The sequence below is a fragment of the Camelus ferus genome, chromosome 17 (genome assembly GCF_009834535.1).
Source record: "Camelus ferus isolate YT-003-E chromosome 17, BCGSAC_Cfer_1.0, whole genome shotgun sequence".
Classification (NCBI taxonomy): domain Eukaryota; kingdom Metazoa; phylum Chordata; class Mammalia; order Artiodactyla; family Camelidae; genus Camelus; species Camelus ferus.
In genome coordinates, this window is record NC_045712.1 from 9,551,768 (window position 1) to 9,566,527 (window position 14,760).

The 14,760-nt window shown below is 40.5% G+C and overlaps 1 long non-coding RNA gene across 3 annotated transcripts in view; it reads right to left on the reverse strand.

The window, feature by feature from the left end:
• The window catches only part of LOC106729852, a 659,616-nt gene that overhangs the window by 580,460 nt on the left and 64,396 nt on the right, over positions 1-14,760 (reverse strand). For 2 of the 3 annotated variants that reach the window (XR_001366270.2, XR_004311953.1), the window contains one exon: positions 12,539-12,728. The exons of the other annotated variant lie outside the window; for it this stretch is intronic. This is a non-coding gene — a long non-coding RNA (uncharacterized LOC106729852). The remainder of the gene's footprint in view (positions 1-12,538; positions 12,729-14,760) is intronic. 3 annotated transcript variants of the gene reach the window in all.

Consider the following 14,760-nt stretch of genomic DNA (forward strand, 5'->3'; position numbering starts at 1 on the left):
AGAGCTGGGTGTTGGACCTGTTTCTAAACCAGGGCGCTACAATGACATTAACAAATGTAAAATGTACACTCTGTTGAGTTCTACAAAGAAAAGGTATGTGGCCTTAAGACTGTCTATAATTGAGATTTAACCCAGCCAGGGAGTAAGAGACACTTGAGCTGAAATCTGAAAGATAAGTAAGAGTTTATTACAGAGAGAGAAGCATCCCAGGGAGCAAGAACAATAAATGTCAAGGCTCTGCAGGAAGAGGGAATGTGTGATGGCAGAAAGAATGAAATGAGACTACTGGGGTAGGGCCAAGACATGAAGGAGAGATTAGAGAGGTCAGAGGCATCAGACAATGCAGAGTGTTTGCCACAAACTAAGGAGCTTTGTCTTCACTTTGAGAGCAATGGATAGCATATCACTGGAGGTGTTTAATGAGGATAAGAGGGAGCAGGAGGCTCACATGATCATATTCACCTTTTGAGACTATCATTCTAAACCCTAGAGTAGAACAGATTGAAAGAAGTCAAGAAAAGATGTCTGACATAGAAAACAAACTATGGTTACCAAAAGGGAAACGACAGGACAGGACAAATCAGGAGTTTTGGATTAACAGATACACAGTACTATATATAAAATACATAAACAACAGGGTTCTTCTGTATAACACAGGGAGCACATTCAATATCTCGTAATAACATTTAATGGAAAAGAATCTGAAAAAGAATAGATATAGATATACATATATGTATAAAACTGAATCACTTTGCTGTACCCCTGAAACTAATACAACAATGTAAATCAATTATATCAATTTTTTAAAAACTTTAAAAAAATTAAGTTAAATAAAAATAAAATAAAATTGCAATCTGGGGTAAAAAAAAACTGATGTCTGGGGCTATTATATTGGTCCACGCAAGAGATAATGGCAGTGACTGAACAAAGTTGCTGGTGGAGGGGCTGGAGACGCGTGGGCACAATCACGAGCTATTTGGGTGATGAAAATCAACAGAGCCTGGGTAAAGGGAAATGAGGGAGAGATCAAGGACAGGCAACTCATAGGTTTCATTCACGCACAGCTTGAATCACACAATGTACACCAACTGCAGGCTGATGGTTGCACGATTTCCAAAGTCAAAGGCAGAGCCTGAGGAAAGCGAGCCCCCTGAGTCAGGTTTGTGGTTTCCCCATATATCACAACATAAAACATAGAAAACTTGCTACAGAAGGTTAGGAGTTGCAAAACATCCCCCCAAAGGCACCTAAGGGCTTTGACTGAGGACTTCAATCATTCGTTTAAAAATCAAATAGCTCTGATTTTAGCAAACAGACTTTTTCAATGAAGGGGCTAATCTGGTTTTGCTCTAGGCATCATTTCAAACACTCTCTGCATAAGTATTTCTGAGTCTCAGTTTGCATCTCTAAATGAAAGTACCAAAGAGATCTGGGCCCACTCCACCCCACCAGATGGGCTGCGGGCAATTGCACGAATCCAACTCTTTCCTTCCACTGTCCAGGGTTCTCTTCTGTGCACAACATCCCAAACCCCACCCCCACATCCAGTGGGCAGGACATTCTTAGATGCCGCACAGAGAAGAGCCCAGATTACATAATGTAAATAAGAAATACACTTAGAGGTAGTTTCTTTCATTAAAAAGATGGTTATAGCACAAGTCTAACACAGAGCAGGTTATCTTGTTTCCAAACAACTAAGCCAATTTCTTTCTTCAGGCACAAAGACCTACAATCCAAGCTAATGCCATTATGGGAGCACAATATTCTAGAGTCTTAGGACTAGTCCAGAGCATCTGTCTAGCTTCTATTTAGTTTTTGTTAGTCTCTATTTCCTTATCTGTACAATGGGTATAATAGGCACCCAATGAGAACTGAAGCACGTAATCCATGAATGACACATTGCTTGAACAGAGGATGTTCTTTAGAATGTTCACTATTATGATTATGCCCCATCCAGTGAAATTCAGAAAAGAGGGTAAGAACACTGAGGTCAGAGAAAAGACAGCCCTTAGCTACAGGAGCTTCACATTCTAGTGAAAGAGACAGGGGACAAATGAAGGTTTGTAATGAGGAAGATCAGTAAAGATACTTCATCATGCCATGGGCCCTCTCCTCCCTTGCTTCTCCCAGCATTTTCACAGCTCCAGCCACAGGAGAGTCCCCACGGAGACAGGCAAAAATCTGCAAAAGGAAATCTGAACACTGATTTGGTAGAAAAAATACTAGACATCCAGAGACCCTCGCCTAAGAACCTGATGAAACAAATCACTAAACTTAGCTGTCTCAGGTCCCCATTCCACAAACAAAAGGGTTATAATTTCACCTGCACACAAAAGCACATTTGCACTGAGGGAGAGGATAAGATGAGATGCTAAGTGAACTGGCCACTAAAAAATAAAATCAATTAACCCAGTGTACATTAAACACCTACTACGTGCTCAGCCATGAAGTGACTGCTGAGCAGAATGCAGAATGAGTTCATGCGAGGTCCCAGCTTGGGAGCAAAGAATGGTTCTTCTTTGGGTGGGACAAAGAATAGCAGTTTCAAAGCTAAACAATACCAGGCAGAACAAAATAAAATGATAAATGATGTAATGGAGATGATCATGTTACAGGATTTTAGAGCAATGAGAGAACAATAAAGAGAAAGCTTTATAAAGAACAGAAGGCATGAGTTGCATCAAGAAAGATGATCCAATGGAGAGCAGAGGCTGTTGTTGTTCCAGAGACAAATAACCTCACAGTTGACCCAAAGGTGGGAATGAGCCAGGCATGTCTGGAGGAAATTTAAGCATCTCTTATGAATATTAAAAACTTACACATAGCTTTAAAGAAGTGTAATCTTTGAAAACCTCACCTAATCCCACTTCCATTTCATCGTTTAATTTCAGAGCAGGTATGACTCTGCACATGAGCACACTGAGACCAAGAGAGGTTCATTTCCAAACCACAGCCAAGCAGCACAGTGGGGACAAAAGTCTAAAGCCCAGATATTCACTTTCTTATTTCTAGACTTATCTTGGATATTATAGTCTCAGACTCCATGAGGAAAAAGTAAAATACTCTCATCTCTTTTTTACTTCCTCCATGAACTAAAAGAAAGCAGTCAGGGGTCCCAGAATGCAGGCAACTGGCATGCAGCTGAAGGTTTCATCTCTCCTATATTATTGAGACAATACGATATTCCTGATAACCCTACATGTGCACTGTCATATCTATGTTGTAGGTCCCATCTTCTGCCCTTTAGAAGAATACACGTTAGAGTGTCACAGGCTGCTCCGGCATCTGTAATGTGCTTGTCCTCTGAGTCTTTAGTTTCCAGGGACATCACCAAATATTTGTATGTTGCTCCCAGTCAATGGTGTTGCCAAATCTTTCCACTGAATGACAGTCTCGTGAAGGTTGTCTTGCTTCTTAGACTATACATACATATCAGCATTCTTCAATATCGAAAGTGCGTACTTTCAAGATGCTTTTTTAATGCATTTGAAAGGTAGTTCTCAGGTGACTGACTGGGATTTTGCCAAGTCAGTGAATGACAGCAAGTCAATCCTGACCAATCAAGTTCTACTTCAAATTAGCAACATGCCACAAAAGTAGACAAAAATTGGATCTGCCTTTAGCTGGCAGATGTGCCCAGGGTGGTAACTAATCTCTGGACAGACCTTGCAAACCAAGTGAATCCCACAACCTTCACGTCACTGCGGGCTTTTTTTTTTTTTTTCTTTCTTTCCTTCTTTCTTTCTTTCTTTTTTTTTAATTGAAGTCCAGTTTACAATGTTCTGTTAATTTCTGGTGCACAGCATAATGTTTTAATTGAAAGCTCTCTGGGTGAGTAGAGAGAGATCCAGGAAATACAAATGTATTCGTGTGAAAGGCAGCGGCGACCTATGCCTAAGGTCTTCACACACACCATCATTTAGGATTCTCATCTCCCAAATGCCTTGAAATAGCTGGAAATTATGCAGGCTGGGCCATGCTGCAGCCTCATCAAAAACAGACTTGTACGTCTTTCCCCCTGAGGTCACATGTTAGGTCACCCAACAATACACAAAGCCAGCCAAAGCATCAGTACACCCCATCTATATGTGGTCCATGACGGATGGATGAGAAGAGATTAAACAAGACCCCTTTCTCAGAGGCTAACATAAGTTACAGTCCCACTTATGTGTCAAGCCTAAGTATAATATTAACATACACATTGATCCTGTGTTTTCAGAAGGAGGGGGTGGAAAAGGATTTCTAATCATATGCTACTGCATGCAAAATTTATCTAAGTAAATAATTATTTTTAAACCTCAGATTTAGGCAGCTTTACCATTACACAATATGCTAATGTTTGACAATTACTAAGTGCGGGTATCAGCCAGTGGTATTTTTTTTTTTTTTAGTTTAATTTAAAGCAATTTGACATGGAAAGGTTATTACTTTAGTTGCCAATAAAAGCTGTACTTTTAACATAAGTGTACAGTAGGCCCCAGGGTACGTGACTATTATCTTTTCTGCAATTATGTGGTGTTCTACATAAATGTTAAAAAAAAAACTTAGAAATATCAAAAGTACTAACTTAGATACAATACGAAAGTTGAAGAGAAAGAGAGCAGAAAACCCAGTTATTTCAGACACAACATGGGTTGAGGTTTCCTCCTAGAGGTTATATTGGGAACAGCACCAGCTGGCTTTGAATAAATTAATTCAAACTATATCTTAAAAACACACACTTAGCAACCAGAATATCGATTTTATGAACATTCTGTCTTGAGATGCAGTTGTTCAATTTCACAAGCTAAATGCCATTAACAGTAAGAGCAAGTCTCTGAACCAATTAACCTATTTTCTGGAGTTGCTGTGCCACTAAAGTAAAAAGAACATTTCTCAGATGGTATTTGCCATCCTAAGATTTCATATGTCCCTGAGAAAAGAAAATAATTTATTGCTAGTAATTGGGTAATCTAAACTTTTCTTCTTCCCTTGATCTTTTAGCAAGATGGGACTTTAACAAAACAAACAAAACAATAACAGTTTGTTCTTTAAGAGACAGACAGCCACCCGACGCCAGCTCACCTCCTTTCACCTTTCTGCATTTATCTCAGAGGTGTTCATATTTAACTAATGGGGGAAAGTCAAGGGAAAGAGGCTACAAAAGAATTTAATCAATAGCCCATGTCAATTTTTCATTATTATGGGATACTCCCTTCCTATAATAGGAAATTACTCAAGAAAAGTAAGGCCAGCAAAGACAGGGACATTCACCCAGCCATCTGCTTAATAGGAATATTTAATCCATCAAAGGAGGCCCAACAGGGGCTCTTGTGCTGAAGAAAGTTCCACATACTGCCTGTGAAGATGGTTCCATGGGAGCAAAAGTGGTATGTAGACAAATATTTTTTAAATACTGAGTAAATTATGACTTATTATTATTAACATCACATTTCTTGAGAATATCCCTCTCTAAAAGCCCTGACATAAAAACCTTAAAAGCACTTCCTTATTATGACTCAAGAGAACCCAATGGGGGTACGTATTGAACTTACAAGCATTTCCCATATGAACATGTCAAGGTTCCATGAATAGCAGTGGTCCTACTGTGAGTCCAACCTCAGTCAGTCTGCCTACAAAACACCCAGCCTTCAAACAGTAAGGCAGTTGGCATCAAAAGCTTTCTGTATATGAATCCTACCATCATAATTTCCAAGCTGAATAACCTCAGCTAAACTACTCTTGGTGTGAGTCAGTTTCCCTGTCCATAAACCGGGGATAGCAGTTATGCCTCCATCATGAGGTTTTGAGGACTGGCTATGATGATGCATGTTAAGCACTTAGAACTTAGGACATTGATAATAAATGCTATTTTCATATATCATGATTGCCTTTTGGCACATACTTACTGAAGCCTACTTTAGTAAATGTCTTCTACTCTTCTCTAGGCACTCTGAGAGAAGCCCAAATAAGTGAGTCTTCCAGGAACAAGGTTGGAATACAACTCAAAATAATGATAGGATATGTTTCCAAAGAATCCTCCACGGTAAGCAGGTTTTTTTATTTCAAGCGTCCCCTTTTATTGCCCCAATTCAGAACAGAGGAGACGTGTTTTTAAATTTAGTAACTTCTATTTTGACTTCTTCAGTGACCCCAATGATCTGCTGGTCATCTTGCCAAGGAAGAAACTTGCATCACATGAGAGGTTTGTGAGTGAAAATAAGTCACTTGCTAATGAAGGTTTCTAGTTACCTGCCCAACATCCACCTCCCAGCCACCATTATCAACAGTAACTTTGTCTGAGATCTGAAGGGATCATTTATATTTCCTTATCATTTCTACTTCACTGTATAGAGAGAATTGCACACCATGGAGATGTCTGCAGCTTTGTGACCATAAGGGACTACTATCACACCTTAGCATTGTTTGACGTCTATCCCATGAATATCCCTTTGGATACTTATAAAGCTATTATAGAGATAACACTATACACAGTTTCAAAAGAGAAGAAAGTGAGGCTCAGTAACTGAACCACAATGATCCATCAGTACCTCCACAAACTATCCCAAATTTAACAAGGAAGAGCCTGGCCAATGTATACATGAGACTTTCATTTTGATCTTAACTATAAGCCTTTCTTTCAAACCCTACTTGCTGGAAAAGTAGGACATACCATGGTGAACATCTGTTAAATTTGCCTTCCTCCTTCTTGTAATAACATCCCAGTTTTCCTTTTCCATTCTCAGTTCATGTGACTTAGTAGGACTAACCTACCCTCAGCTCCAAGACTGGGCATGGGTACTAGGTTTGGTCAATCAGAGCACACGAATCTAGGCTGAAGACATTGGTTCAGGGACTGGTATGCAACACAAGCCTGACTACTATTCCACGTCTATTGGACGTATTAGAAAAAAGAGGTTGTGTTTATCCTAGAGTTTGGTCCAATTCTAGGTTACAAGTCTACAGCATTTGGAGATCTTAAGTGAAGAGAACCTACCTGCAAATAAAGCCATCACAGAGGAAAGCAGACCCAAAATAGGAAGAAAGCACATTCTTCTATCAATATTTAAGTCCCTAGATTCAGCCATACCTGAAGCAATGCTATCCCCTAGACTCTTTTGAGTTCTGTGAGCCAACAAAACCCCATTTTAAATTACATCAAAATGGGTTGTGCGTCTTGGTGTCCTCTCTAATACACTCATCCAGATGTGCCTGTATCTCTGAACATGGTGCCCTCCTTCTGAGTTGTGACCTGCCTCAGTGCATGTCTGATGCAGACAGCAAGGGTCTGGAGAACTGACAGGCCCTTGGTTCTCTTCTGATCATTCCTGGTACATTTCTGAGTCCTTAGGCAGTGTGGATGATAAATAACAAAGATGATGCACTACCTAGCCCACACCATTTCTTCAAAAGGAAAGCCATCTTTCTCTTCTCTCCCATGCTTGACTGAAATAACTCAGGTGTCACCTCTGCTAATGGGAACAAAGTTGGCTGCCCCACTTGGATGTCAGAAGACTCCAAGTGAAAGAGAGCCTAGCCCATAAGACTACTGAGGGAATTAAGTTGCTTCTTTTCAAATTTGGGGGTTATTTTATGCCTATGTGTACACAGAAAAAAGTTTGAGGCTGGGACCCCTAAGATGGAAGGATTCCAAATTGCATGGCACAGCTGTTACACCTATAACATACATGTGCATCTACTGGGAAACTTTCTAAAAATATTTCTCATCAAATTAAATACACTAATGTTTATTTGCAAACAGGATTCTGGTCTGGGAATTGGTCACTCAGGAAGACAACTTAGGATCCAAAGCTAGGAAGACAAGGTCAGAGGTTGAGAAGGTGGTCTTGGCCAACTAGGTTGAAGTAGGGTACTAGCATTTCACAGTGGACACTGGAACATTCCTGAGAAACAGAATATGGCAGAGATTCAGAACGTGGCAAGAGGAGAACTTCAGTGTAGCAAACCCTAAGAGTCCTTGAGGAGAAAGGCAACAGCCAATTAAAGATGGCCTGAAACTCAGAGATGGACTCTTTCAGGCTCAGAGAAAGCAGCTGTGTGTTGTATCATCTTCTCTATCAGAGAGCCATGGGCTTGAATCTGCCAGAGCTGTGAGCTCTGCAACTTCAGGGAAGTTGTTTTCCAAACCTTACTTTTTCCCCTCAGTGAAATAAGACTAATAATACCTTGTTCAACTGCCATGAGGATTATATGAATGAGCCCCTGCATGTGTGAAACACTGCAGACACTGCTTTACATATGGGAAGTGCTCAATAAACATGAATTAGAAGTTTAGTAAAAGCGTGGTCATTCACTCTGAATAAAGTGATTTCAGATCAGCACTTAGTTGAAAATGGTACCCACTCCATGGTTTGACTCGAGAGGCACGGGAAGCCATCCCACTTCCAAAATATGATCTCTTGACCTCTTTTTAAAAATAAGGTAAGTAACCCTCTTCCCTACCCTTTCACTTACTCCTCCACAAACATCACTCACCCCTACTCTCCACCCATTCTTGAGGTAGGACATCTTATTTTCAAGAATGTACAATTACAATGCACACATTTTGTCCAGGAGGGATTAATTTGCAACTCATTGCTACAGATTCATTAATTTATCAGTTTAATTTGTTCAATAACTCTCTTATGGTTCAATTTCTATCTGTAAATTGGGGAATGATAATGGTACATACCTTACATAACTGTTTGCACATTAAATAATTCATGCAACGTGTCTGGAACTCAGTAAGTGCTCAACAGATGTTGGCTCATTTTGTAATTGTTGCTATTGATTGTAAGTGATAAGCTGCAAAGTCTCATGGTTATGACTGTAGAATTGAAAAATACAGAAGTAACAGGAAGGAAAGTTCTGTAATGCAGGGAGCTGCCTAGTTAAGCAACACAGGGAATGGGGACCAGAGATAGTGTAGAGAGGCATGAAGGCAGGATTTCTTATACCCTTTTCTGTTACTCTACTTCTGAGATACTTCTACTTCTACCCTCTCCAATCCTAATATATCATTTGAGAAGGGGGGGAAAGAAAATAATCTCTTCAAATTTCATTAAATGGTTCATAAGCCACTTATTTTTTCCCCTTCTAAGTAAAACCAGACTGCAAGATATAAACACTCCTAATGAAAGATTTTCTCAGCTCTGTTAATTAGCGTCAATTGCAACGGTGGTTTTTGTTTCAAATCCATTCTCGTTCGTCACTTTACCCTTACATGATGCTAGACAAGGCTGCAGTGGGCAAGAGGTAACCCCTAATGAATAATCCCCAGGCAAAATGGTTTGGATGCATTCCTGAGGGCCCCAGGGAGGTTTGTTTATTAGCCTCATATGGGAGAACAACACAAAAAAGTGAGAAAGAGGCATACAATGAGCAACCGGATGCAAACCTGTCACAGTGGAAAGGTGTGACGGAGAATAGACATGTGTTTAAAGTGCATATGCTGACATATCTTGTAGCAAACACCAAGGTTTGTGGTGGAGATTCCAGTTAGGACTGGATGATTGTAATGGCTAACAGTAGGAAAGATACCTACACAAACATCATTCATCTTCCCTCATTCATTCAACCCATATTTACAGAGCTTCTACTTGGGATGCAGCTCACAGTTTTACTGGTAAGACAGTCATCGCAATGAATCATATGAAAGAATGAATGAATGGATGGATGGATAGGTGGATAGACAGATAGTTAATGGTACTGGGTTAAATACAAGAAGGTTAACTAAAGATGAGATGACAGTTCACTATAAAGGAATGACTAATTTAGGGAAGGGAGATTATATTCTAAAGTGACACACAGAACTAAGATCCAAGGGGTAGGCAGCAGTTAGCCAAGGAATGTTTGGGGAAGAAAAGGCACCAAGAAGAGTAAGAGTCTTCACTGCACGGAAGCAGAACTCTTCCTTCATCCCTGCAACACCAAGTAGCAGCCAAGGAAACCCAGCAGTTGTGGGAGGACAGCTTATAATCATAGGTCCTGATTCTGTCTCTGGAGTTGGTTGGGCATGGCAAGATATGGTGACTCTAAGGTGGGATGAGGCAAGATACGACAATGTCAGTGCTCCTCCCAGTTGCTAGAAGTCATGGCTATAGGAGATGTAATCTGTGGGTGAGAACAACTTTCCAGAGTTCTCATTTTAGCTTAAATAAGAAGATAAATGACCTGTAACACTTGCTGTAAAGACAGGGAGCTGACATGTAAATGTTAAGCTTCAGAGTAATGATATCCCTTCAAGACTATTTATGTTACAGTCACATGCGGCTTTGGAATGAAAACCAAATGGCAAACAATAAAAGTCTTTCAAGACAACCAATTCTGCAAATAACTGTAATCCTGAGCGAATGCTTCTTCTTCCACTAAGTTATGTGCCCTGAGTGGTTCCAAAGACCAACAAAGGCCTTCGCAGTCCTAGACTTGCCAATGGCCAAGGGGATGGCAATGAAGATTATTTCAGTTTCCTTAACTGGACGCTCACTCACCCAGCTGCTTTACAAATCAAGAGTTAAATCACCTCAGTTATATGTAAAGAGTACAAGTGTCCACATGTTTCAATTTTGGAGTTTTGAATTCTAATTTAATTCTCAGTGCATCTATACCAACAGATTTTGAACATTTTAAATTAAAGCTGAAGCAGATGCTGATTACATTAACAGAGAGCAGCAGCACTGTTCTTATTTAAGCCAGAGTAGGTCTCCTAATATGCACCTGCCTGGTCCACTCCCCACCCTGCAAACAATATGACTATGCAGCCTCTGAACGTGGCCCTTGGGAACCTTCCAGGGTTCCAAAGAACCCAGTTTGAAAACACAGCCAACACTAGCACAGATGTGACTGACACCTTCAATGCCAGTTACCTCCTCCTGTGCTGAAATTACAGTCAAACCAGGCTCTCACAGCTTTAAACCTTCACAGTAAAGCAACTCTGAGGTAGACCCATCTCGGAGTCAATCCATAAAGCCATTTGAGTGTCACACTAATCATTTTAGCTATAATCCCTACCTTAAATTTATTCTTCTCCTCACAACTTGAATGTACCCAGAAAAAAGAATTTGTGGTGTACTGCATTTAATCTTAATAAATAAAGTAAAATCTATTTTCAATTTTAGATGTGGCATGGATGCCATATTTTTTACATAAGAACTAATTTCAGGAAAAAGACCCATGAATATACATTTGCACTTTGTAGAAAAGTACAAGATTTATCCAGCTCAAGTAAGTAAAGCAGCTGGCTGGTAAGTTTCTTTAAGTGACTTCATTCATTCACTCACTCTAATAATATTTCCCTTTTTTTTTTTTTACTGGAGTATAACTGACTTACAATATTATATTAGTGTCAGGTGTACAACATATTGATTCAATGTTTTTACACATTATAAAATGATCACCATGATAAGTCTAGTTACCATCTGTCACCATACAAAGTTATTACAGTATTCTTGACTACATTCCCGATGCTGTACATTACATCCCAGTGATTATTTATTTTATAACTGAAAGTTTGTAGCTCTTAATTCCCTTCACCTATTTTGCCCATCCCCCTGTCCTAAAATATTCTTTGAGCCTGTACTATGCCACTGTATCCCTGGAAAGTCTACACACCTCATTTGTTCTTTCAGTCATGGCAACATACATTCATCGTGTGCCTGTCACATGCCAAGACCTTGCCTTCAGGGAACTTAGAGTCTTTCCAGTTAAGAAAGATTGCTTTTGGGAAACAAATCAACTAGAAAATTAGAAATACTTATGAGAACTATGAATAAATTAAACAGGGTGAGAAGATAGACCATGACAGTGTATATAATAAATAGAGCTAAAATATTTTTGGAGACCTACCAATATAGCAATTGAAACCTGTTGAAAGCACAAGAAACAACTTTCGGAGGCAATGCCAACAAACCGTATTTAGCCGCTTCCCTGAGCAGCAAATCAGCTGTATCTGGAAAATTCTTAGATTTCAGCACTTAGTAGGAACTACAAGAACTACATTTCTAAAGCCATACTTTTTTTTAAACTGCTGCTCAGAATAATTACTACACTATCATTATGATATTCCCGTATCGCTCAATCTATTCAAGTAAGTTAACATACGATAACAAGTTTCAGGACATAGACACATGAAAAGGAAAAGAAAAATTCACTTGGCAGAGAAAACAATGGAGTCAGGAGATAGGAGAATTGTGTGATTTAATTTAGAGTGAGGACTCAAGATTCAGAACGCACCAACTAGTAATGGCTTTACAGGTAAAATGTTCTTGGGGAGATAAAACTGCCATTTGAATAAGCAGCGAGAAGCAGAGGCTGTATTTCAGATGAGCAGAAGAGCATATATAAAGGTACAAAGGCTATATGATCTACCTTTCCATATATCTGTTTGTCCATCGACACATTATGGTTTCAGTCCCTGTTCCAAGTGCTTTGCATGCCTTATCTCATTTAGTCCCTAAAATACACAGTATGTCGCAAACAACTCATTATTACACTCATTTGTTTGAGACTGGGTTTCTTTTAAGTAGAGCAAAAAATCAGATTTTAGGTGAACGTGACTTACCGGGATCAGCAGAACCCAGACAGGGTGAGAACAGTGAGGCGTCCAAAAGCAAAATTTTAGGAAGCACTCCTTCTCAGGGTTGGGCAACTGGCATGACCTTGATGGTGAATGTTTCCTTAAATTCTGCCCTCTAGGTGCTTCACTCTCCTCATCCTAGTCCAGATCCTTGGGCAAGCTCTTTAGAACAAACCTGTAATGTAAGGAGTGAAGCAGGATAGTGAAGGTGAGAGAGCAGATGGAGAACACGGTCCTAGGAAAGTCCAGCCCTGGGCTGATCCACGGCAGGAGTGGTGTTCTGGAACAACACAGAATGGCGCATGGGAGCTGGCCTTTTGTACCCCCTCTATCCACTCTATCCAAGGTCACTGCCCGCCCTTGAGAGGCACAGGTATAAGCTATTAGCTGCTGGAGTGGAGGGCTTGGTGCCACGGTGACTGAAGTGGATCTGGATGGGGCACTAATGGCATCTAATACATTATTTTGAAGAATCATCATCTAATATTTAATGGAGGCAGCAAATCTTTAATTGCTGTTCTCGAGGAAGTCCTGATGGATAGCATATACCTATTTGCCTAGTGTAAATACTCCCACCAAGGCTGATTTTGAGCTACCAACATGATCTGTGAATGTGCAGTTTGCAAGAGAGGTGCCCAATCTCCAGGACCAGGGCATGGTGCTTCAGCAACTTAGCAGTCAGAGGGGAACCAGAATTTGACCACAGGTTGTCTGACATCACACATCAAGGCAAATCCACAGGGTCACAGAGCACAAAGCAGCCAACTTTTCCTGTCAAGAGCCAGGTAAGAAACGAGTTCTGCTTTGTGGTCTCTTGTCACAAATAGCCAATTCTGCTGTTGTAGCAGTGAAAGCAGACTACAGACAGTACATAAAAGATATGGCTTTGTTCCAATAAACTTTATCTACAAAAGCAGGCAATAGTTCACACTGAGACCATGGGTTGTATTTTTGTCAACATCAGCTCTAGCTGTTACTTAATATTTTTCTTAATATTTGTATAATAAATAACATCTGCTACTTAACTGTTGAACAGGGTCAACATCGCAGTTGGGGAAGAGAAGCACCTAGAACACAAAATCTGCCTGCCCCTAGGCCTGGTCCCATTAGAGAGTCACCCAAACTAGACTGACAGGCCTACTGTTCGGGGTTCAGTTGTTCAAATCTGAACCACTTAAGCAGAAAAGGATGTAACCCATGGAATTAAGGGCTTGCAAAATTGTTGGAAGGGCAAAAGAAGCTGGTGAAGCAAGGCAAGCAGCCCACCAGGGAGCTCCTACATCGCCTCCCTCAAGAATGTGAGCAATCAGGAGGCTGCCAGTGGAACTTCTGAGTTCAAAGACACAGGGACACAAGCATGGTCCAGGATCAGGATCACCACCACTTAACCCACAGGAAGTCAGAAAATGGCACTAGAACACTGCTGCAAACAAACCCAACATCTTTAGGCTCAAGCCTACCAGGAGCAAGAGCTGGAGCAACAAGAAAGTGCCCCTCCCTTGCTTCCATCTTCCAAATACCACCTGCATGCACCTGTGTGAACCTAATTTTCTTTCAGAACCCTAGCTGCAAGAGAGTCAGAGAATTGTAGATTTTAGATACTCAACTGATGACTCTAGAAGAAAGATGAAATAAATGCTAAGTGACAGCTGACTGCATTCACCACAGTAGGCATCCTAGGAAATACTTCATTTGATGAGAACTTAAGGCTACTTGCCCAATAGGCATGAGATTTCCCTACGACAAATCTAGTTCCAATCAGAAGTTCCTGCTGGTAAAGGAAACACCATTTGTGGCCCTAGATACACATACATACACACACACACACACACACACACACACACACACACACACACTCTCTCTCTCTCTCTCTCTCTCTCTCTCTCTCTCTCACATGGGCCTAGAGTATATGATGGGATTAGTGATGGGGATCAGAAGTTTATAGGTCAGGGTTGGAGGATGAGAGTCTAAGATGCAGGGGAAGAACTGCATCAGGCATAAAGAACTGGGTCAGGGAATATCAGGAGTGGTGGCAGTGAGTAGAAGTAGTAAAATGAGGAGCCTATAGAACAATAGGAGTTGTGAAGGGGTAAATGCCAAGGGAAAAACTGAGAAAATGTCTTGCACAGGTCATTCATCTTAAGGGAACCACTGCTTTGTGACCGCCATATCTGTTACTAATGGAAGAAAAATACTAGCATCGTTCC